This window comes from Ranitomeya variabilis, chromosome 1 (genome assembly GCF_051348905.1).
Source record: "Ranitomeya variabilis isolate aRanVar5 chromosome 1, aRanVar5.hap1, whole genome shotgun sequence".
Classification (NCBI taxonomy): Eukaryota; Metazoa; Chordata; class Amphibia; order Anura; family Dendrobatidae; genus Ranitomeya; species Ranitomeya variabilis.
Window position 1 is genome coordinate 302,935,607 of NC_135232.1, and position 25,500 is coordinate 302,961,106.

A 25,500-nucleotide genomic window follows, 5' to 3' on the forward strand; every position below is an offset into this window, starting at 1 on the left:
GCGGTCATATTTGTCACTAAAAGATAAGTACATTTACATCTACAATTTGCTGCTTCATGACTGAAAAAATAGCTCTTTTAATTCATACGCAAATGAGGTTTAAGTTCACTTCTCAAACTACTCCATCCTTGCCCCTATTTCCCACCCAGCCCCACTTCTGCTAATAGTCCACTCTGGTTGCGTAGTCAAGAAAATGAGCTGTCAGTCAAGCAGAACAAGGTGGTGCTGAGCAGGGAAATAGAGCCAAGGATGCAGAGACTTGGGAAATGAACGTAAAGATCATTTGCATGTGAATTAAACCAGTAATTTTCCAATCATCAAGCAACAGATTGCAGAAGTAAAATTGCTGATGACATCTTGCAGAGACCAAATTGACTATTCAAACATTTTAGGGGGATGATCATTCTGACTGATTCCCTTTCACTGGAACAAAGTAAAATAAGCCAAAAGATAACTCCATAGCATCATACTTCTTTCACCAAATTTTACAGTTGGCACAATGCAGTCAGGCAGGAAAAGTTCTCCTCACATCTGGAAAAAATCCAGACTCTCCAGATAGAGAAATGTTATTCATCACTCCACAGAACATGATCCCAGATCTTGAGTGCAGTGTTGCAGTGCTTTCTAACGCTCTCAATTGGACACCTGGCATTGTGCTTGGTGATGTAAGGCTGGCATGCAGATGCTTGGCCATAAAATCCCATTCCGCAATCCTCCACAGTCTTTTGTGCTGACCTTAAAGAAGTTGTCCACTACTATAACCTTTTTTTTTTTTCCATAAATCTTGCTATTATGTGCCACTGAAAACATCTACTGTGTTTATTTTAGCAATATTACCTTTTATCATGCTGTAGCAGCACATCTTTAGTGCTGGATTCAGCTCTCATGGGGTTAATCGACAACTTCCTTTCTCCTGAGTTATTGTGCTCTAATACTACAAGTTTCATGATGCATTGCACTGCTACTAAGCAGGAACCTACCACACCCTCTCCAAAACACACCCCAACCCCTCCCTCCTCTCCCCCCTCTAGCTTCAAAAAGATTTGTGATGTCATTTCTGTCCAACCTCCTCTTTTACATTTGTCCAACCCACACTCCATTACACAGATAGATGGATAGATAGATAGATACAGATATATCTATGTCTATTTCCATAGATATGTCCATATCCATGTTTCTAAACCCCTTCACCCCTGGAGCTTTTTTGTTTTCGTTTATCGCTCCCCTTCTTTCCAGAGCCATAATTTTTCCGCCAATATGGCCATGTGGGGGCTTATCTTTTGCGGGACAAGTTCTACTTTTGAATGACATCATTGGTTTTACCATGTCGTGTAACAGAAAATGTGAAAAAAATTCAAAGTGCAATGAAATGGCAAAAAAAGTGCAATCCCACACTTGTTTTTTGCTTGGCTTTTTTGCTAGGTTCCCTAAATGCTAAGGCTGTGTGCACACGTTGCGGAATTGATTGCAGATCCGCAGCGTTTTTTGCCGCACTGAATTGCATCAAATCCGCAGTGTAGTGCACAACCAATGTAAGTCTATGGGAGCCGCAGACTTGTGCACATGCTGCGGAAAAAGCCGCACCAAAACCACACCAAGAACTGCATCAAACCGCACCAAAAACTGCATCAAAACCGCACCAAAACTGCAAAACTGCACCAGGTTTTGATGCAGTTTTTGGTGCAGTTTTGATGCAGTTTTTGGTGCAGTTTTGATGCTTTTTTTGGTGCGGTTTATGCGCGGTTTTAATGCCGTTTTTGGAAATAAGTAAATAAACGGAAAATGTGCATGATTTGAATGGAAACATGCCTGAAAAAACGGATTCCAAGGCCGGATTCATCATTTCACAGCTCAGTTTCATACGTTTTTTTGCCGGATCCGTCGCTGTGGGTTTTTTCGCCGGACAGAAAAAACGTTCCTCTGTATGTGTTTTCCATCCGGCGGAAACAGCTTTTTTGACGGATCCGGCAAAAAACGAATGAAACGTGTGGCCATCAGGCGCAATCCGGCGCTAATACAACTCTATGAGAAAAAAATGGATCCGGCGGAAAAAAATGGATCCGTTTTTTTCAAAACTCGCCGGATTGTGCCTCACGGCAAAAACCTGATGTGTGAAAGCAGCCAAATATATGGATAGATACATCTATGTATCTATAGATATATCTATCTATAAATATATCTATGGATAGATATATCCATAGATATATAATAGAAAGGCCGATGTTTCTAAGGCCTCTTTCACACTAGCGTCGTGCACTGCACGTCGCAATGCGTCGTTGTGGAGAAAAAACTCGTCCTGCAAAGTTGTCTGCAGGATGCGTTTTTTCTCCATAGACTTTTATTAGCGACGCAGCGCGACGGACCCTTACCGATGCTAGTGTGAAAGCAGCCTAAGGCTACTTTCACACTTGCGTTTTTAGCAATCCGTCTTTTTGGGAAAAAAACGGATCCTGCAAATGTGCTCGCAGGATGCGTTTTTTACCTATAGACGTGTATTAGTGAAGGATCGCGACGGATGGCCACACGTCGCGTCCGTCGTGCAACGGATGCGTCGTGTTTTGGCGGACCGTTGGCACGTCCGTCGCGTCTGCCATTTTCTACCGCGCATACGCGGCCAAAACTCCGCCCCCTCCTCCCCGGACTTCAGAATGGGCAGCGGATGCGTTGAAAAACTGCATCCGCTGCCCACGACGTGCACAAATTTCACAACGTGCGTCGGTACGTCGGCCCGATGCATAGCGATGGACCCGTACCGACGCAAGGGTGAAAGAGGCCTTAATGAGCATTTAATAAAAAAAACGGAAAAAAACGGCGTGGGCTCCCGCGCAATTTTCTACGCCAGAGGGGGAAAGCCGACGGCCAATATTTGTAGCCTGCTATGAATATCAGCCCGCAGCTGTCTGCGTAGCCTTTACTGGCTATTAAAATAGGGGGACCCCCCCAAAAAAATGACGTGGGGTCCCCCTATATTTTATAGCCAGAAAGGCTTCGCAGACAGCTGCGGGCTGATATTCATAGCCTAGAGAGGGGCCATGGATATTGGTCCCCCCCCCGGCTACAAATACCAGTCCGCAGCCGCCCCAGAAATGGCGCATCTGTAAGATGCGCCAATTCCGGCACTTAGCCCCTCTCTTCCCACTCCCGTGTAGCGGTGGGATATGGGGTAATAAGGGGTTAATGTCACCTTGCTATTGTAAGGTGACATTAAGCCGGGTTAATAACGGAGAGGCGTCAATAAGACGCCTATCCGTTATTAATCCAATACTAAAAAAGGGTTAATAAAACACGCACACATTAGGAAAAAGTATTTTAATATTCTTCATTTAATCATACTTACCATACTTCAGCGCCTGCAAAAAACGTAAAATAATAAACCGCATACTACCTGTCCGCCGTAGTCAAATTAATAACGAGGGTCCCACGACGATCCCCCCTATAGAACAGTGACATCGGGTGATGTCACTGCTCTATAGGACCCTCAGTGACACACTGACAGGAGACAATGGCTCCTGCAGTGCATCACTGAGGTTACTAAAGTTCACTGGTCTCACTTTATGTCAAAAAGCTGTGTGGGAACCTCCTCACACAGCAATGCCATAAAATGAGACTAGGGACTATTTTCTCACAGGGGCGTAGGAATACATTGTGGGGAATACATTGTGGAAGGATACCTTCCTCCCCTCATTGTGTTCCTGGCGCCCCTGGAGAGTGGTTGCATCAGCAGATGCTCCAGCTCTCCACGGGAGATCGTCGAGGGACACTCGTTTTAATTGGATTTCTGCGGATCAGGGAGTATAGTGTTTGTTTATTATTTTAATATTTTTTACAGGTGACAATGGCATCGGGGATCAAAGTGACAAGTGATGGTGAGTATATACTCTATGTTATATGTACCGTATGTATGTACTGTATGTCTGTATGTATGTACTGTATGTATGTACTGTATGCGGCATGCCGCATGTCGTCGCATGGCGCATGTCGTCGCATGCTGCATGTCGTCGCATGGCGCATGTCGTCGCATGCTGCATGTCGACGCATGGCGCATGTCGACGAATGGCGCATGTCGTCGCATGCCGTCGCATGCCGCATGTCGTCGCATGCAGCATGTCGTCGCATGGCGCATGTCGTCGCATGCTGCATATCGATGCATGGCGCATGTTGTCGCATGTCGACGCATGCCGCATGTCGTCGCATGCCGCATGTCGTCGCATGCCGCATGTCGTCGCATGCTGCATGTCGTCGCATGGCGCATGTCGTCGCATGGCGCATGTCGTATGTTCTGTATGTGTTCTATGTATGTATGTACTGTATATGTGTTTTTTTTTCTTTGTTTTTTTTTTTACATTCAACACATTAGCCGGATGATGGGACTACTACTGTCCCATCATTGGCTAATGTGTCACTCACTGTCACTGTAGCAGGCAGAGCCCGATGGGACTTGTAGTCCCATCGGACATGCCTGCACACAGAGACAACGCCGCCGCCACCACCACCGCACAGCCACCTTCAGCACCACGCAGACCCCCGCCGTCGCACCGGCTGCCGCCGCCACGGCACCGGCCGCCGACGCACCGGCCGCCGCCGCGGGACCGGCCGCCCACGCACCGGCCGCCACCGGTACAGTGCAGTACACCGGCCGCCGCCGACAAGGGACCAGCCGCCGCACATCTCGGCAAGCAGATCCCAGCACCAGACACCTGCAGTGCACAGCCCCGCCCACCCCCAGCACAGCACAGGCAGCCCACAGTCCCACCCACAGCCCAGTCACTCTTGAGTGACTGCTGACTGTGCGGCTGGGACACGCCTGTTACTGACGTCACGTCAATTTCCAGAGTCTGGAAATTGACGTGACGTCGGCGGAAATTAGCGGTGGCTGCAGCCTCGGGGTCACGTGACCCGGACTCAGCCACCAGCATAGCGCCGCTCACAGGCGAAAAAGGCAACGCAAGGTATTTACAAAATTCGTCAGGGGCCCCGGGGGGATACATTGGGGGGATAATTGAAAGTAGTGGACAACCCCTTTAATATCTGAGGAGATTTGGATCTCAGCAATTTAGTGTTGACAACATTTATACACTACGCGTCTTAGCACTCATCTAATAGCTCTGTAGCTTTATGTGGTCTGTCACTTCTTGGCGGAGTTGCTGTGCTCTCAAATGGTTTCACTTTTCAGTAACAACATTCACAATTGATAGTTTAATATTTAGGATGGTAGAAATTTCACAAACTGACTTATTAAAGGACCACACTCAAATAAAGTGAACTCTTTAGAATAATGTTAGAAAAGACAGACTGCCTGGCTAAGGGAGAATTTTATACATGAGATATTGAGACTGATTTAAATAAAAAGCAAATAAGATTTTAGGGTGCATAAAAAGATAAATAATAACTCCTGTTCCAAATGTAGTATTGCCCCTCTATAAATCCCTAGAAAGGCACTTATGATGCCTATAATATTTATTCTATTGCATTTAATGGGGTATTCCCACCTCAGACATTCATGTCATATCCTGTGCAGGTGCTACAGAAATAGTACAGTATATATTTACAGTAAGAACCTACATTTTTACAGTGTTCTGCAAATGTCCTGTGACCTTAGGAGTTCTATACTGCACAAGCCAAGAATGTAAGCAACAGTTCAATGCACAAATTAGTACAATTGGCAACACCTTACTATACCCAAAAGTGTGAGCATTAGGCCGGGGTCACACTAGACCTTAATACGGACGAGTGCTATGCGATAAAAAATCGCATAGCACTCGGCCCAATGTTAATCTATGGTGCAGCTCCCATCATCCGATATTTTCTCCACCGTATTTCGGATCCGAGGGAACTCGCAGCAGGCTGCGATTGTCAGCGTATCTCGGCCGAGACTCGCCAATGAAAGTCTATGGGTGCGAGAAAAAATCGGATTACACACGGACCATGCGTGTGCATTGCGAGAAATACGCAGCGGTGTTCTATAGAAAAGCCGGTAATTCAATTGCCGGCTTTGCATTTCTCCTTCACAAACCCGACAGGATATGAGACATGGTTTACATACAGTAAACCATCTCATATCCCCATTTTTTTTGCATATTCCACACTACTAATGTTAGTAGTGTGTATGTGCAAAATTTCAGCACTGTAGCTGCTAAAATAAAGGGTTAAATGGCGGAAAAAATTGGCGTGGGCTCCCGCGCAATTTTCTCCGACAGAATGGTAAAGCCAGTGACTGAGGGCAGATATTAATAGCCTAGAGAGGGTCCATGGTTATTGGGCCTCCCCCGTGGCTAAAAACATCTGCCCCCAGCCACCCCAGAAAAGGCACATCTGGAAGATGCGCCTATTCTGGCACTTGGCCACTCTCTTCCCACTCCCTGTAGCGGTGGGCTATGGGGTAATGAAGGGTTAATGCCACCTTGCTATTGGAAGGTGACATTAAGCCAGATTAATAATGGAGAGGCGTCAATTATGTCACCTATCCATTATTAATCCAATTGTTTGAAAGGGTTAAAAAACACACACACATGATTAAAAAGTATTTTAATGAAATAAACACAGCGGTTGTTTTAATAATTTATTGCTCTCTCATTCCATTTTCAGACCCTCGCTTGGCAAAACAATAAACACACAAGATACATACCCTCTCTGATGAACTGTCACGTCCCACGAAGTAATCCATCTGAAGGGGTTAACTAATATTACAGGCAGAGCTGCGATAAACCACTCGCTCGTGCCTGTAATCCCCGGGTGCTGAAAGGAAAGCAGTGATCTATACTTACATTGAGTCGCGGTGATGCGCCCCCTGGTGGATGTCCTCATATGACCTGGAGCGTGGGAAAAAGTTCCCAGGCTGCAGTTCATGAGAACATCCAGCAGGGGCGCATCACCGCGACTCAATGTAAGTATAGATCACTGCTTTCCTTTCAGCACCCGGGGATTACAGGCACGAGCGAGTGGTTTATCGCAGCTCGTGCCTGTAATATTAATTAACCCCTTCAGATGGATTACTTCGTGGGACGTGACAGATCATCAGAGAGGGTATGTATCTTGTGTGTTTATTGTTTTGCCAAGCGAGGGTCTGAAAATGGAATGAGAGAGCAATAAAATATTAAAACAACCGCTGTGTTTATTTCATTAAAATACTTTTTAATCATGTGTGTGTGTTTTTTAACCCTTTCAAACAATTGGATTAATAATGGATAGGTGACATAATTGACGCCTCTCCATTATTAATCTGGCTTAATGTCACCTTCCAATAGCAAGGTGGCATTAACCCTTCATTACCCCATAGCCCACCGCTACAGGGAGTGGGAAGAGAGTGGCCAAGTGCCAGAATAGGCGCATCTTCCAGATGTGCCTTTTCTGGGGTGGCTGGGGGCAGATGTTTTTAGCCACGGGGGGGCCAATAACCATGGACCCTCTCCTGGCTATTAATATCTGCCCTCAGTCACTGGCTTTACCACTCTGGCAGAGAAAATTGCGCGGGAGCCCACGCCAATTTTTTCCGCCATTTAACCCTTTATTTGAGCAGCTACAGCGGCCAAATTTTGCACATACACACTACTAACATTAGTAGTGTGGAATATGCAAAAAAAAGGGGGATATGAGATGGTTTACTGTATGTAAACCATGTCTCATATCCTGTCGGGTTTGTGAAGGAGAAATGCAAAGCCGGCAATTGAATTACCGGCTGTTCACAGATATCGCGCTGAATGAAATATAAATACAGAATATATATATATGTGTCTCAATGACATATATATATATATATATATATATATATATATATATATATATACTGTATATATGTTTTCCCGAACATTTGAGCACATAAATCCATTAGATGTCGGTTTTGCAAGCTTGCAAGAAAATCTCGGCATACGGATGCCATACGGATGTCACACGGATCATTTGATGCGAGGAAATTGCATCCTCGCACTGCACACGGATCACTGTTTTTGAAACATTTGTGCGATTCTCGGCCGTGAAAAACGGACCGTTTTTTTATACGTTAAGTGTGTCCCGGCCTTATCCATAGTATTTCCTTGCTAAGAAGGAAGCAAATGTAATTAAGAGAAAAAAAGACAAGAGATATATATTATTTATTTAGATATTGCTTACCAGAGTAGCACATATAGCAGCTGCTATGGGGCCTAGTAAATTAATAGGGGCCTTAGTCCTATGTTAACAGAGTACAGGTGGGCTTACACTGTGTAATTCCCATGGCGTTCTTTCACTGTGAAAACAATGCAGTGGAGAGATGTTACAATGTCACAGTGTATGAGCCTTATGAAATCACTCATTTACAGTTGAAAAATCAACTAGGTAACATTATATTGTCAAAATTCAGACCATCTAAAGCAGTGTTTCTCAACTCCAGTCCTCAAGACCAGGGGCTGGCTGGCAATTTTCAGCCTGGGGGGCAATCACAAGGCAGTGGCCCTCAAGTTGCGGTGGCCCTCCTTTTCCCTGCTTATATCTGGCCACTACATTAGGGTATGTGCACACGTCAGGATTTCTTGCAGAAATTTCCTGAAGAAAACCGGAAATTTTCTGCAAGAAATCCGCATTTTTTTTTTTGCGTTTTTTTCCCGTTTTTTTCGCGTCTTTTTTTGCATTTTGCAAGCGTAATTAGCTTGCAGAATGCTAAAGTTTTCCAAGCGATCTGTAGCATCGCTTGGAAAACTGACTGACAGGTTGGTCACACTTGTCAAACATAGTGTTTGACAAGTGTGACCAACTTTTTACTATAGATGCAGCCTATGCAGCATTTATAGTAAAAGATAGAATGTTTAAAAATAATTAAAAAAATTAAAAAATGGTTATACTCACCCTCTGCAGACAGCCGATATCCTCAGCGGCGTCCGTTCCTAGATGGTGTGGTTCAGGACCTTCGATGACGTTGCGGTCACGTGAGCGGTCACGTGAGCGGTCACATGACCGGTCTCACGACCAATCTCAAGACAGCGACGTCATCGCAGGTCCTGAACCACACCATCTATAGGAACCAAAGCGGCAGCATGCAGCGGTGAGAGGCGGGAACACTCCGGGGGCCATTGAAGGTGAGTATATGACTATTTTTTATTTTAATTCTTTTTTTTTTACCAATTATATGGTGCCCAGTCCGTGGAGGAGAGTCTCCTCTCCTCCACCCTGGGTACCAACCGCATATAATCTGCTTACTTCCCACATGGTGTGCACAGCCCCGTGCGGGAAGTAAGCAGATCAATGCACTCCTAGGTGTGCGGAATCCCTGCAATTCCGCATTTTTAATGAACATGTTGCTTTTTTTTCCGCAATGCGATTTTTTCGCGGAAAAAAATGCAACATTTGCACAAAAAATGCGGAATACACTGTATATAATAGGAGGCATATGTTAGCGTTTTTTTCGCGTTTTTATAGCGAAAAAACACGAAAAAAACGCGAAAAAAACTGAACGTGTGCATGGCCTTAAAGTAGCAGAGATAACAGGCTTTAAAAACAAGCTGGTACACAGATATGGGAACTGAACGGAGCTTGCTGCATAGATATAGGAGCAGAATCGAGCTTACTCCAGATATATGGGAACAGAACAGAGCTTACTACAGAGATATGTGAGCAGAACAGAGCTTACTACAGAGATATGGGAGCAGAACAGAGCTTACTATAGAGATATGGGAGCAGAACCGAACTTACTAGATTCAGAGATATGGGAGCCGAACCGAGCTTACTGCAAAGATATGGGAGCAGAACCGAGCTTACTAAAGAGATATGGGAGCAGAATCGAGCTTACTGCAAGGATATGGGAGCAGAACCGAGCTTACTGCAGAGATATGGGAGCAGAACAGGGCTTACTACAGAGATATGGCAGCAGAAACGAGCTTACTACAGAGATAGGGGAACAGAACCAAGCTTACTACAGAGATATGGGAGCAGAACCGAGCTTAGTGCAGAGAAATGGGAGCAGAACCGAGCTTGCTGCAGAGATATGGGAACAGAATCGAGCTTACTACAGAGATATGGGAGCAGAACCAAACTTACTACAGAGATATGGGAGCAGAACCTAGCATACTACAGAGATAAGGGAGCAGAACCGAGCTTACTAGAGAGATAAGGGATCAGAACCTAGCTTAATATGTCTACTACATGGAACCAAGTCTGCTACATAGAAACTGGAGCCGAACTGAGATTACGACATACATACAGTACCATAATCTAGATTACTACATTGATAGAGTACCAGAACCAAGCTTACTGCTTAGATATGGTGCCATAATGGAGCTTACTTACAAACATACACACAACAATACAGCTACACAGTGCCTAGTACTATCACCACTACACAGAGAATACATAATATTATAATATCACCATTACCTCTACATGAAACTACACTCTATACAAAGACCAATGATGCCACCATACACTCCCTGACACAAGTTATGTCGCTTATTCATGTTATGTATATAAAAGCTTATAACCTGACGTTAAATTAATCCATTGGTTGTATAAGTTATTCTTTTGAAAGCTGAAACCCTCCAAAATGTGGTTTAGGTTAAGAAAATAAATTGTTATTAAAGCAGAAATATTGATCAGTTAATGGACACAGAATGGTCAGATTTTGGCAAGACAAAATTTTTGTTGCCCACAGACAAATAATTAACTTAAAATACAAATATATGTTGCATAAGATTGGTGAATGAAGTTGTGGTGCTCCTCTAGATTCTTTGGTTTTGTCTTCCAAGCTTCCTCTTTCATCCTACCCCAAACATGCTCAATGATGTTCATGTCTGGTGACTGGGCTGACCAGTCTTTGAGCACCTTGATCTTTTTTGCCTGGAGGAACTTTGTTGTAGAGATGGATGTATGAGATGGAGCACCATCCTGCTGCAGAATGACCTCTTTTATGATTTGGAATATAAGAGGTAGCTAATACTTCTTGATATTTTAGGCTATTGATATTGCCTTCCACCTTGCAAATGTTTCGCACACCCCTATACTGAATGTAACCCCAGACCATGATCTTTCCACCACCAATTTTAACTGTCTTCTGGGTGTATTTTGGATCCATACGGGCTCCAGTAGGTCTCCTGCAGTGTTTGTGGCAGCTGTGGTGTAATTCTACTGAAGAGAAATCCACCTTCTGCCACTTTTCCAGTGTCCATCTATTTAGCAGGCTGTGGGAGTTTGCAGATACCACACGGTTTTTTATTTGCCTTTTGTTTAGTGCTGGCTTCTGGGCACTGATTCGACCATGGAGGCCATTTTGAGACAGAATCCTAGAAACTGTTCTAGTTGACACAGGGACTTGAGGTGACCAGACCTGTTGGAGCTCTGCTGCTGTGGAAGAGGGGCTTGCTTTGGATTTTCTAACCAACAAACGTTCCTCCTGAGCAGTTGTCTTGCGGGGTCTGCCGGACCTGGGCTAGTCAAACACATCTCCACTCTCTTCAAATCTTTTTTTTAATTCTTTGTACTTGACGCTGAGACACATTAAAGGTGCCCGCCACCTCTGCAGTGGATCTGGTCTTCAGCCTCTTGATAATCCAGGCTTTGGTCGCAGGGTGGATTTTTGGCATGTTGTCAGAGCTTAAGTTGCAGTTCAAGTGAAGGTCTGGGGAGCGGGGTTTCTTTTTATACACACACACTAAATAACCGATCATTTACTGAGCACAGGTGAGGATGTAAACTAGGATTGGGTGCATTATATGACCAGGTGACAAAACTTTTGTCTTGCTAAAATCTGACCATTCTGTGTCCATTAACTAATCAATATTTCTGCATTGATGTAAATTTATTTTCTTAACCTAAACCACATTTTGGAAGGTTTCAGCTTTCAAAAGAATAATTTATACAACCAATGGATGAATTTAACATCAGGTTATAAGCTTTTATTTACATAACATGGATAAGCGACATTACTTCTGTCAGGGAGTGTACACCTTTCACTACTTGTATACTACAATACTGATCATTAATTTTAAAAAAGCACAATACTAAGTGCCATTGTATACAGGAGCTCTGTATTTACGGCCAGTGTAAAGATACTACAGTGATCACTGGTGACATTATACACAGGAGATCTGTATAAGGTGTCAGTGTACAGGTAATACAGTGATCACCACTGCCAGTGACATTATACACAGGAGCTTTGTATATAGTATACAGTGTATAGTGTCAGTGTACAGGTAATACACTGACTCACTAGTGACGTCTCTAGCTGACGTCCTTCATCTTTGCTTTTCATTTTCATCCAGCACAGACTGCCGTCACTTCTTCCAGCCAGGACTCATCTCTGCATAAAATAGCACAGTTATCTAGGCCTCCAGACCACATTCCCCACTTTTTCCCTTTCTTCTACACCATGTTCCAAATTATTATGCAAATTATATTTTTCTCGGATTTTCCTAAATGGTCGGTGCAAATGACAGTCAGTCTAATAAAAGTCATCACCTGTTCGATTATACATCAAATTTTATTGAAGAAACCTCCCAATGATAGTATAATCTCCAAAATGAATAAAAACTCAAAATGCACTGTTCCAAATTATTAGGCACAGTGGAATTTCTAAACATTTGATCTGTTTTAAAGAACTGAAAATGCTCATTTGTGGAATTTGCAGCATTAGGTCACATTCACTGAACAAAATAAAAGCTATTTAACGCCAAAACATCCTAACAGGCCAAGTCACATGTTACCATAGGAACCCTTCTTTGTTATCACCTTCACAGTTCTCGCCTCCATTGAACTTGTGAGTATTTGGAGAGTTTCTGCTTGTATTTCTTTGCATGAAGTCAGAATAGCCTCCCAGAGCTGCTGTTTTGATGTGAACTGCCTCCCACCCTCATAGATCTTTTGCTTGATGATACTCCAAAGGTTCTGTATAGGGTTGAGGTCAGGGGAAGATGGTGGCAATACCATGAGTTTATCTCCTTTTATGCCCATAGCAGCCAATGACTCAGAGATATTCTTTGCAGCATGAGATGGTGCATTGACATGCATGAAGATGATTTTGCTCCTGAAGGCACAATTCTGATTTTTATACCATGGAAGAAAGTTGTCAGTCAGAAACTCTATATACTGTACTTTGCCGAGGTCATTTTCACACCTTCAGGAATCTTAAAGGGCCCTACAAGCTGTTTCCCCATGATTCTGGCCCAAAACATGACTCCTCCATCTCCTTGCTGACGTTGCAGCCTTGTTGGGATATGGTGGCCATCCACCAACCATCCACTACTCCATCCATCTGGACCACCCAGGGTTGCTCGACACTCATCAGTAAACAAGACTGTTTGGAAATCAGTCTTCATGTGTGTCTGGGCCCACTGCAACCGTTTCTGCTTGTGAACACTGTTTAGGGGTGGCCGAATAGTAGGCTTATGCACCACAGCAAGCCTTTGAAGGATCCTACACCTTGAGGTTCGAGGGACTCCAGAGGCACCAGCAGCTTCAAATAACTGTTTGCTGCTTTGTAATGGTATTTTGGCAGCTGCTCTCTTTATCCAATGAATTTGTCTGGCAGAAACCTTCCTCATTATGCCTTTATCTGCATGAACTCTGTCTGTGCTCTGTTTCAGTCACAAATCTCTTCACAGTATGATGATCACTCTTAAGTTTTCGTGAAATATCTAATGTTTTCATACCTTGACCAAGGCATTGCACTATTTCATGCTTTTCAGCAGCAGAGAGATCCTTTTTATTTCCCATATTGCTTAAAACCTGTGGTCTGCTTAATAATGTGGAACATCATTTTTAAGTAGTTTTCCTTTAATTAGAATCACCTGGAAAACTAATGATCACATGTGTTTAAGATTGATTTTAGTGATCCATTGAGCCCTGAGACACAATACCATCCACGAGTTTATTTGAAAAACAAAACAATTAAATCTTTATGACACTTAAATCCAATTTGCATAATAATTTGGAACATGGTGTACACTAGACATCTGAATACAGAGGTGCACCCACAAACAATATATAATTGGTTATTATGCAACCTCATAGATTGTAAGCTTGCGAGCAGGGCCCTCATTCCTTTTGGTATCTGTTGATCTATGTGTTTATTGTTATGCTTAATGTCCATTGTCTGTACAAGACCCCTCTAAAATGTAAAGTGTTGGCACTATAGAAATAAAATTATTATAATTATTATTAATCGACCATTCCAAATATAAATTATAATCCACCACTGTGCACCCACTAACTATAAATAGCCACTTTCCCCATTTAATATATAAATTAATTAGCACCTGTACTCTTTCCCCCAATTCATTACCAGTCACTTCATCCTCAACGCCCCCCACTATGTACCTACCATTCTAACCCTAACTCCGATTCATTATAGTTACATGCCCCTCCCACCCCAATTCATTGTCATGTCTTTCTCTCTCACCCTCTATTCATTATCAACTGCTCTACCCCACATTCAATACATCATTTACTCCCCCACCCTTAAAATTAATTATTTGTTCTTCCCCTAGATCATTTGCTCTCCCCACCCCCTCTTCAATTGATCATTTGCTCTCCCCACCCCCACCTTCAATTAAATTGCTGTCCCCTGTCCCTCACACTGAATTTATCATTTTGCAGTCCCCCCACTTTAATTTGAAGTCCCCTTACTTCATTCATTGCAGTCCCCTATCACCCCCTCACTTCATCTGCAGTGCCCCTTCATCATTTGCAGCCCCCTATCCCCCTTCCATTTCATCATGAGCAGTCCCACATCAGACACACTTCATCATGTGCAGTCCTGCAGTCCCGTTCTCCCACTTCATCATGTGCAGTCCCCTTACCCCCCACTTCATCATGTGCAGTCACCCTTACCCCCACTTCATGTGCAGTCCATCTTACACTCCACTTTATCATGTGCAGTCCCCTTTACCCCCCACTTCATGTGCAGATCACCTTACCCCCCACTTCATCATGTGCAGTCCCCTTTAACCCCCACTTCATCATGTGCAGTCCCCCTTACTCCCCACTTCATCATGTGCAGTCCCCCTTACCCCCCACTTCATGTGCAGCCCCACTCCCCCTTCATCATGCACAATCCCCCTTACCCCCACATCATCATGTGCAGCCCCATTCCATCATACAGCCCCACTCTCCCCACTTCATCATGTGCAGTCTCCTTTATCCACTAAACTATCATGTGCAGCCCCACTCCATCATGTACAGCCCCACTCAACCTTCATCATGTGCAGCCCCACTTACCCCCTCACTCCATCATGTGCAGTCTCCTTTAACCCCCAAATTCCACAAATTCCATCATGTGCAGTCTTCTTACACCTCCCACTTCATCACTTGCAGTTACCCACCATTAAATTTATTTTATAAAGAAAACAAAAAAGTTCTTCATACTTACCTCACCAGTCGCTCCCCTGCAGTGCCTCTCTGCTTCAAGCATCCGGGTCATGTCGGCGCGTGCGTGAGGATGCCATCGCGCATGCCCAACACCTAACCTGGAAGTATAGAGAACATGAAGGGAGCAGTAGCTGTGCAGCCGTCAAGGTGACAGCCAAGCATAGCTCCTGGCCTGTTATGACCCCAATGGCAGAGGGTCTCAGAAGTAAATACCAAGTCTGCAAACACAAAAAAACAGTTCATAGGGCAGTGGTAACTGGGCTGACCATATATCTAATCCTAGCACCACAAATAGCAGCAGCCGGGGAACGTGCCTACGTTGGTTCTAGACGTCTCGCGCCAGCCGGAGAACTAACTAACCCTAGAAGGGAAAAGATAGACCTTTCTTGCCTCCAGAGAAAAGACCCCAAAAGTTGGATACAAGCCCCCAACAAATAATAACGGTGAGGTAAGAAGAAAAGACAAACGTAAGAATGAACTAGGTATTTAGCAAAGAGAGGCCCACTGACTAATAGCAGAATATAGTAAGATGACTTATACGGTCAGCAAAAACCCTATCAAAATTTCCACGCTGGATATTCAAGAACCTCCGAACTGTCTAACGGCCCGGGGGGAGAATACCAGCCCCCTAGAGCTTCCAGCAAAATCAGGAATCACATTTAGTACAAGCTGGACAAAAAATAAGAGCAAAGCAATTAACCAAAAAACAAGGAAGCAGGACTTAGCTTAATTTTGCAGGAACCAGGATCAGCAGACAGGGGCAAACAGAAAGGACTGATTACAACTATGCCAGGCACCAGACTGAGGATTCAGGAAGTTAATATAGCAACACCCCTGGACTAACGACCCAGGTGGGTGCCAAACTGAGGAAAGACAATCCCAGTGTCATATCACTAGTGACCACAAGAGGGAGCCAAAAAAGTCTAATTCACAACAGTACCCCCCTTTAAGGAGGAGTCACCGAACCCTCACCAAGACCACCAGGGCGATCAGGATGAGCAGCGTGAAAGGCACGAACTAAATCGGCCGCATGCACATCAGAGGCAACCACCCAGGAATTATCCTCCTGACCATAGCCCTTCCACTTGACCAGATACTGAAGCCTCCGCCTGGAGAGACGAGAATCCAAGATCTTCTCCACCACGTACTCCAACTCGCCCTCAACCAACACCGGAGCAGGAGGCTCAACAGAAGGAACCACAGGTACAACGTACCGCCGCAACAAAGACCTATGGAACACGTTGTGAATGGCAAACGACACCGGAAGATCCAAGCGAAAGGACACAGGATTAAGGATTTCCAATATCTTGTAAGGACCGATAAAGCGAGGCTTAAATTTAGGAGAGGAGACCTTCATAGGAACAAATCGAGAAGACAGCCATACCAAATCCCCAACACGAAGTCTGGGACCCACACCGCGGCGGCGGTTGGCAAAACGCTGAGCCTTCTCCTGTGACAACTTTAAGTTGTCCACCACATGATTCCAAATCTGCTTCAACCTATCCACCACAGAATCTACCCCAGGACAGTCAGAAGGTTCCACATGTCCCGAGGAAAAACGAGGATGGAAACCAGAGTTGCAGAAAAATGGCGAAACCAAAGTAGCGGAACTAGCCCGATTACTAAGGGCAAACTCAGCCAACGGCAAGAAGGTCACCCAATCATCCTGATCTGCAGAAACAAAACACCTCAAATAAGCCTCCAGAGTCTGATTAGTTCGCTCCGTTTGTCCATTAGTCTGAGGATGAAAGGCAGACGAAAACGACAAATCAATGCCCATCTTAGCACAAAAGGATCGCCAGAACCTGGAAACAAACTGGGATCCTCTGTTAGACACGATATTCTCAGGAATGCCGTGTAAGCGAACCACATTCTGAAAGAACAAAGGAACCAGATCGGAAGAGGAAGGCAGCTTAGGCAAAGATACCAAATGGACCATCTTGGAAAAGCGATCACATACCACCCAGATGACAGACATGCCCTGAGACACCGGAAGATCTGAAATGAAATCCATGGAAATGTGTGTCCAAGGCCTCTTTGGGACAGGCAAGGGCAAGAGCAACCCGCTGGCACGAGAACAGCAAGGCTTAGCTCGAGCACAAGTCCCACAGGACTGCACAAATGACCGCACATCCCGTGACAAGGAAGGCCACCAGAAGGATCTGGCCACCAAATCTCTGGTGCCAAAAATTCCCGGATGCCCTGCCAACACCGAGGAATGAACCTCGGAAATGACTCTGCTGGTCCACTTATCAGGAACAAACAGTCTGTCAGGTGGACAAGAGTCAGGTCTACCAGCCTGAAATCTCTGCAACACACGTCGCAAATCCGGAGAAATGGCTGACAAGATTACTCCCTCTTTAAGAATACCAACTGGTTCTGCGACTCCAGGAGAGTCAGGCACAAAGCTCCTTGAAAGAGCATCAGCCTTCACATTCTTTGAACCTGGTAAATACGAGACCACAAAGTCAAAACGGGAGAAAAACAATGACCAACGGGCCTGTCTAGGATTCAGGCGTTTAGCAGACTCGAGATACATCAGATTTTTGTGATCAGTCAAGACCACCACACGATGCTTAGCACCCTCGAGCCAATGACGCCACTCCTCAAATGCCCACTTCATGGCCAACAACTCCCGATTGCCAACATCATAATTCCGCTCAGCAGGCGAAAACTTCATAGAGAAAAAAGCACATGGTCTCATTACAGAGCAACCAGGGCCTCTCTGCGACAAAACGGCCCCTGCCCCAATCTCAGAAGCATCCACTTCAACCTGAAAGGGAAGTGAGACATCAGGCTGGCACAAAACAGGCGCCGAAGTAAACCGGCGCTTCAACTCTTGGAAAGCTTCCACGGCTGCAGGAGCCCAGTTAGCAACATCAGAACCTTTCTTGGTCATATCCGTCAAAGGTTTAACAACGCTAGAAAAATTAGCGATAAAACGAGGGTAGAAGTTAGCAAAACCCAAGAACTTCTGAAGACTCTTAACTGACGTGGGTTGAGTCCTATCATGAATAGCTCGGACCTTGACTGGGTCCATCTCCACCGCAGAAGGGGAAAAAATAAAACCCAAAAAGGGAACCTTCTGTACTCCAAAGAGACACTTTGAGCCCTTAACAAACAAAGCATTCTCACGCAAAACCTGAAACACCATCCTGACCTGCTCCACATGCGAGTCCCAATCATCAGAAAAAAACAGAATATCCTCCAGATAAACAATCATAAATTTATCCAGATACTTCCGGAAAATGTCATGCATAAAGGACTGAAACACTGAAGGAGCATTAGAGAGCCCAAAAGGCATCACCAAGTACTCAAAATGACCTTCGGGCGTATTAAATGCAGTTTTCCATTCATCTCCTTGCTTAATGCGCACAAGGTTGTACGCACCACGAAGATCTATCTTGGTGAACCACTTGGCACCTTTAATCCGGGCAAACAAGTCCGACAACAGAGGCAAAGGATACTGAAATTTAACAGTGATTTTATTCAGAAGCCGATAGTCAATACAAGGTCTCAAAGATCCGTCCTTCTTGGCCACAAAAAAGAATCCCGCACCAAGAAGGGAAGAGGATGGACGGATATGCCCCTTCTCCAGAGATTCCTTGATATACGAACGCATTGCGGTATGCTCAGGTACAGACAGATTAAATAATCTTCCCTTAGGAAATTTACTACCTGGAATCAAATCTATAGCGCAGTCACAGTCCCTATGAGGAGGAAGAGCACTGGACCTGGACTCGCTGAATACATCCTGATAATCAGACAAATACTCAGGAACTTCCGAAGGAGTAGAGGAAGCAATAGACACCGGCGGGGAATCACCATGAATTCCCTGACAGCCCCAACTTGACACAGACATTGCCTTCCAATCCAAGACTGGATTATGGGTCTGTAACCATGGCAGACCCAAAACGACCAAATCATGCATTTTATGCAGAACAAGAAAACGAATCACCTCCCGATGTTCAGGAGTCATGCACATGGTTACCTGTGTCCAAAACTGCGGTTTATTTTCCGCCAATGGCGTAGCATCAATACCTCTAAGAGGGATAGGATTTACCAACGGCTCAAGAACAAAACCACAGCGCTTGGCAAATGACAGATCCATAAGACTCAGGGCAGCACCTGAATCCACAAACGCCATAACAGGGTAGGAAGACAATGAGCAAATTAAAGTCACAGACAAAATAAATTTAGGTTGCAAATTACCAATGGCGACTGGGCTAACAACCCTTGTTAGGCGTTTAGAGCATGCTGATATAACATGTGTAGAATCACCACAGTAAAAACACAACCCATTCTGACGTCTATGATTTTTCCGTTCATTTCTATCACATTGCATCAAATCAGGTGTTTGTTCAGACAACACCACCAGAGGATCAGCAGTTTTGCGCTCCCGCAAACGCCGATCAATTTGAATAGCCAGCGCCATGGAATCATTCAGACTTGTAGGAATGGAGAAACCCACCATCACATTCTTAATGGCTTCAGAAAGGCCATTTCTGAAATTTGCGGCCAGAGCACACTCATTCCACTGAGTAAGCACGGACCATTTCCGAAATTTTTGGCAATACACTTCAGCTTCATCCTGGCCCTGAGAAATAGCCAGCAAGGCTTTTTCTGCCTGAATTTCAAGATTGGGTTCCTCGTAAAGCAATCCGAGCGCCAGAAAAAACGCATCAATATTCGCCAATGCCGGATCTCCTGGCGCTAGCGAGAAAGCCCAATCCTGAGGGTCGCCCCGCAAGAAAGAGATAACAATTTTAACTTACTGAGCTGAGTCTCCAGACGAACGGGGTCTCAGAGATAGAAACAATTTACAATTATTCCTGAAATTCCTAAACTTAAATCGGTCTCCAGAGAACAGTTCAGGAATAGGTATTTTAGGTTCAGACATTGGACTACTGGTAACAAAATCTTGTATGCCCTGCACACGAGCAGCAAGCTGATCCACACTTGTAATCAAAGTCTGGACATTCATGTCTGCAGCAAGCTTAAGCCACTCAGAGGTAAAGGGGAGGAAGAAAGAGAGGAAAAAAAACAAACAAAAACTCAGAATTTCCTTTCTTATTATCCCACTTCTGCAATGCATTAAACATTCAACTTTGGCCTGGCATACTGTTATGACCCCAATGGCAGAGGGTCTCAGAAGTAAATACCAAGTCTGCAAACACAAAAAAACAGTTCATAGGGCAGTGGTAACTGGGCTGACCATATATCTAATCCTAGCACCACAAATAGCAGCAGCCGGGGAACGTGCCTACGTTGGTTCTAGACGTCTCGCGCCAGCCAGAGAACTAACTAACCCTAGAAGGGAAAAGATAGACCTTTCTTGCCTCCAGAGAAAAGACCCCAAAAGTTGGATACAAGCCCCCAACAAATAATAACGGTGAGGTAAGAAGAAAAGACAAACGTAAGAATGAACTAGGTATTTAGCAAAGAGAGGCCCACTGACTAATAGCAGAATATAGTAAGATGACTTATACGGTCAGCAAAAACCCTATCAAAATTTCCACGCTGGATATTCAAGAACCCCCGAACCGTCTAACGGCCCGGGGGGAGAATACCAGCCCCCTAGAGCTTCCAGCAAAATCAGGAATCACATTTAGTACAAGCTGGACAAAAAATAAGAGCAAAGCAATTAACCAAAAAACAAGGAAGCAGGACTTAGCTTAATTTTGCAGGAACCAGGATCAGCAGACAGGAGCAAACAGAAAGGACTGATTACAACTATGCCAGGCACCAGACTGAGGATTCAGGAAGTTAATATAGCAACACCCCTGGACTAACGACCCAGGTGGGTGCCAAACTGAGGAAAGACAATCCCAGTGTCATATCACTAGTGACCACAAGAGGGAGCCAAAAAAGTCTAATTCACAACACTGGCCCCAGCGCAGACGTGTGAGCTGACTGTGATGTGGCTGTCTGCTGTCGGCCGCGTCACAGTACAGCAGACATGGCTGTGCACAATTTGCTGTGTGGCTGTAGCCACCACCAGGCAGCCGGCCCTGAACAGCAGCTGGGGGAGCGGCCCGGGGGGCATTTGCCTCTTTGCCACCTGGGCCAGTCAGCCCCTGCTCAAGACCCACCAACAGGTCATGTTTTCAGGATTTCCATAGTATTGCATAAGTGATGGAATTAATACTTGAGCAGGTGATGAAATTAAAACCTGTGCAATACTAAGGATATCCTGAAAACTTGACCTGTTGGTGGGTCTTAAGGACTGGAGTTGAGAAACACTGATCTAAAGCATTTGTAGCCGCAAATTGGAAGAAAAAAATTGTGTTCATTTTTTAAACACTTTGGGAGTGGTTCGTCAAAGCTTATACACCAAAAAATGAGTTAAAACAGTTTGAAGAGTGGCTATTTTCAAAACAATGAGTTGTACAAACATTATGCAGGTCCATAAAAAATGGGCACAGCTGGAGAGAATCCGATGCAAAAAAAAGTAGAGAGTTTTTTTTTTTTATGCCAGAAATGCTACTCAAGTTTTAGAGCGGTATAACATTTCTTGTGAAGCCCAACAGACGCACACGCCACAGGGAAAATGCACCGAATTAATTAAGTGGTGTGCGACTCTTCATGAATTTGGCGCATCATACTCCAGTGAGCCCTTCATCATGATTGGCATGCACAAAGTCACTCTCAAAGAGGTTGTCCAGCCCCCAGTAAAATAATAACAGTAACATATTACTCACCTCCGATGCCGGCGCCATTTCAGCAGTATCAGCACTGGCTCTCCCAGCGATCGTATGACATTGTTAATTCACACCATCCATGTGCCCAATCAACGGCCACTTCACTCTCCTTGTCTTCAGATAAATCACACACATCTGGAGGAAGTGAGATTTACTGCTCTCTCACCTTCTTAGGCAGGGAGAGTGAAGTGGCCGTTGATTGGCCGCATGATCAGTTGCAAGGATCAAGTGACCTAACAACGTCATACAATAGCCGTGAGAGCCGGTGCCGACACTGCTGGAACAGCGCCAGCACTGGAAGTGAGTATAAGGGTATGTGCACACTTTGCAGATTTTCCAGTGGAATTTTCTGCGCAGATTCTGCATCTCTTGGCAGAAAACACAGGTAAGAAATCAGCGTGGATTTGATGCATTTTTTATGCAGATTTTCATGAGTTTTTTTTATGCAGATTTGTATGCGTTTTTGTAAGCTAAATAAAGATCTATTATTTAACAAAAAAAAAGAATTGTGATGTCATTTCTTGTCCAACCTCTTCATTTACATACTCCATTGAAGAATAATGTTTACACACAGACAGATAGATCTATAGATAGATAATAGATATATCTATAGATATATCTATAGATAATAGATAGATCTATATATAGATCTATTTATCTATAGATATACAGTACAGACCAAAAGTTTGGACACACCTTCTCATTTAAAGATTTTTCTGTATTTTCATGACTATGAAAATTGTACATTCACACTGAAGGCATCAAAACTATGTGGAATTATATACTTAACAAAAAAGTGTGAAACAACTGAAAATATGTCTTTCATTCTAGGTTCTTCAAAGTAGCCACCTTTTGCTTTGATGACTGCTTTGCACACTATTGGCATTCTCTTGATGAACTTCAAGAGGTAGTTACCGGGAATGGTCTTCCAACAATCTTGAAGGAGTTTCCAGAGATGCTTAGAACTTGTTGGCCCTTTTGCCTTCACTCTGCGGTCCAGCTCACCCCAAACCATCTCGATTGGTTTCAGGTCTGCTGACTGTGGAGGCCAGGTCATCCGGTGTAGCACCCCATCACTATCCTTCTTGGTCAAATAGCCCTTACACTGCCTGCAGGTGTGTTTGGGGTCATTGTCCTGTTGAAAAATAAATGATGGTCCAACTAAACGCAAAACCGGATGCAGTCAGCATCCAATGACTAAATAGAGGAAAAAATATTATACTTATACTTCTCAAAAATATTTGTTCACATTAGGAGTGCTGGTTGTTTTTTTTTCTCTATTTAGCCATTTGATTCTGGCTGCCTCCAGGCTGATCTTAAACTCCTCCCATTGACCTTGCAGGTGGCCGTAATTCGCTCTACCTGCCCATAAATTGTAGGCTTAGCCCTAGAGTGACATGTTTCGTCCATAGTTGTAGGCTGGTGGCCCAAAAGTGGCATGTACGGTAGAGTAGGACCCATCAGAGGGGGGTTACCTTGCTGTGGTTGATGGGCACACATGAATTGGTCAATTTATGCGCTAAGATGCGCCAATTCCGGCACTTAGCCTCTCTTCCCACTGCCCTGTAGTGGTCACATGAGGTAATAAAGGGTTAATGTCACCTTTGTATTGTAAGGTGACATCAAGCCGGCTTAGTAATGAAGAGGTGTCAATAAGACACCTATCCATTACTAATCCTATAGATGTTAAAGGGTTAAATAAAGACACGGCCAGAAAAAAGTATTTTAATGAAATAAAACACTAAATACATCTTTATTGTTACGCCTAATTCCTGTGACGCCCTCAATCTCCTGTAAAAAAGAAAAAATAATAAACCAACACAAATACTCCCTGGTCTGACGCAGTCCATTTAATAACGAGTGTCCCACGACGATCCCCCCTATAGAGCTGTCACATCAGGAGATAGGGCTCCAGTGACACAGTGACAGGAGACAATGGCTCCTGCAGTGTTATCACTGAGGGTTCAATGAGTTCAGGCTCTCACTTTACGGCACTGCTGCGTGAGAATTTTCCCGCAAGTGACAGTATGAACTCTGCTGAACTCACGGCGGCGGAGGGATACAGTGTGGAGGATTACCTCCTGTCATTGTATCACCGGAGCCCCTGGAGAGCGGTCACAGCTGTCGATGTGACAGCTCTCCACGGGAGATCGTCGTTGGACATTCGTTATTAAATGGACTACATTGGACCAGGGAGTATACTGTTGGTTTATTATTTTTATTTTTTTTACATGTGATTGAGGGAGTCGGGGACTATGTGTATAGTGAGTATATACTGTATGTTGTATGTACTGCATGTGTATATGTGTGTATGTGTTTTTTTTACACAGTAGCGGGATGATGGGATTACTTCTGTCCCATCATTGACTAGCTGTCATGCTAGCAGGCATAGCCGGATGGGACTAGTAGTCCCATTGGACGATGCCTGCCTACACACAGACCTGCACACACACGCAGCCCTGCTCACCCCCGCGCACACAGACACACACACACAGAGCCCCGCACACACAGACACACACACAGCCCCGCAGACCCCCGCGCACACACACACACAGCCCAGCAGACCCCCGCACACACACAGATACACACAAACACCCGCACACAGACACACACATCTTCTCCGCACACACAGTCTCCGCCCACACACTCTTCCTCCTCCTGATCTGCAGCATTTCTTGCACCCAACTCCACAGCAAATCCACAGATCTTTTTAAACATGCGGATTTGCCCGACTCAATGGTAGTCAATGGGTAAAACCATGCAGATCCGCAAAAAGAATTGACATGCTGTGGAAAATAAAACGCTGCAAATCCGCGTGCTTTTTTCTGCAGCATGTGAACAATTGTCAATTTCCCATTTACTTTTTCCGCAGCATGTGCACAATTGTCAATTTCCCATTTACTAACATTACTTGTGCACTACACTGCGGATTTGATGCAATTCCGCTCATCCAAAAACGCTGCGGAAACGCATCAAAATCCGCAACGTGTGTACATAGCCTAAAGGCCCCGTCTCACATAGCGATTTACCAACGATCACGACCAGCGATACGACCTGGCTGTGATCGTTGGTAAGTCGCTGTGTGGTCGCTGGGGAGCTGTCACACAGACCGCTCTCTCCAGCGACCAACGATCAGGGGAACGACTTCGGCATCGTTGAAACTGTCTTCAACGATGCCGAAGTCCCCCTGCAGCACCCGGGTAACCAGGGTAAACATCGGGTTACTAAGCGCAGGGCCGCGCTTAGTAACCCGATGTTTACCCTGGTTACCAAAAAAACAAACAGTACATACTCGCCTTCTGATGTCCGTCAGGTCCCTTGCCGTCTGCTTCCTGCTCTGACTGAGATCCGGCCGTACAGTGAGAGCGCAGCGGTGACGTCACTGCTGTGCTCTCACTTCTCACTGTACGGCCGGCAGTCAGTGAGAGCAGGAAGCAGACGGCAAGGGACCTGACGGACATCAGAAGGCGAGTAT

At 44.7% G+C, this 25,500-nt stretch overlaps 1 long non-coding RNA gene across 2 annotated transcripts in view; it reads right to left on the reverse strand.

Annotated features, from left to right (window-relative positions):
* The window catches only part of LOC143816021 (uncharacterized), a 53,017-nt gene that overhangs the window by 1,599 nt on the left and 25,918 nt on the right, over nucleotides 1–25,500 (reverse strand). Inside the window, exons 1-2 of one of the 2 annotated variants that reach the window (XR_013223875.1) lie at nucleotides 22,026–22,175; nucleotides 8,107–8,221 (exon numbers count right to left, since the gene is read on the reverse strand). This is a non-coding gene — a long non-coding RNA (uncharacterized LOC143816021). Of the gene's footprint in view, nucleotides 1–8,106; nucleotides 8,222–22,025; nucleotides 22,176–25,500 lie in introns of those variants that run through there. The other variant, XR_013223874.1, reaches the window with a different exon arrangement.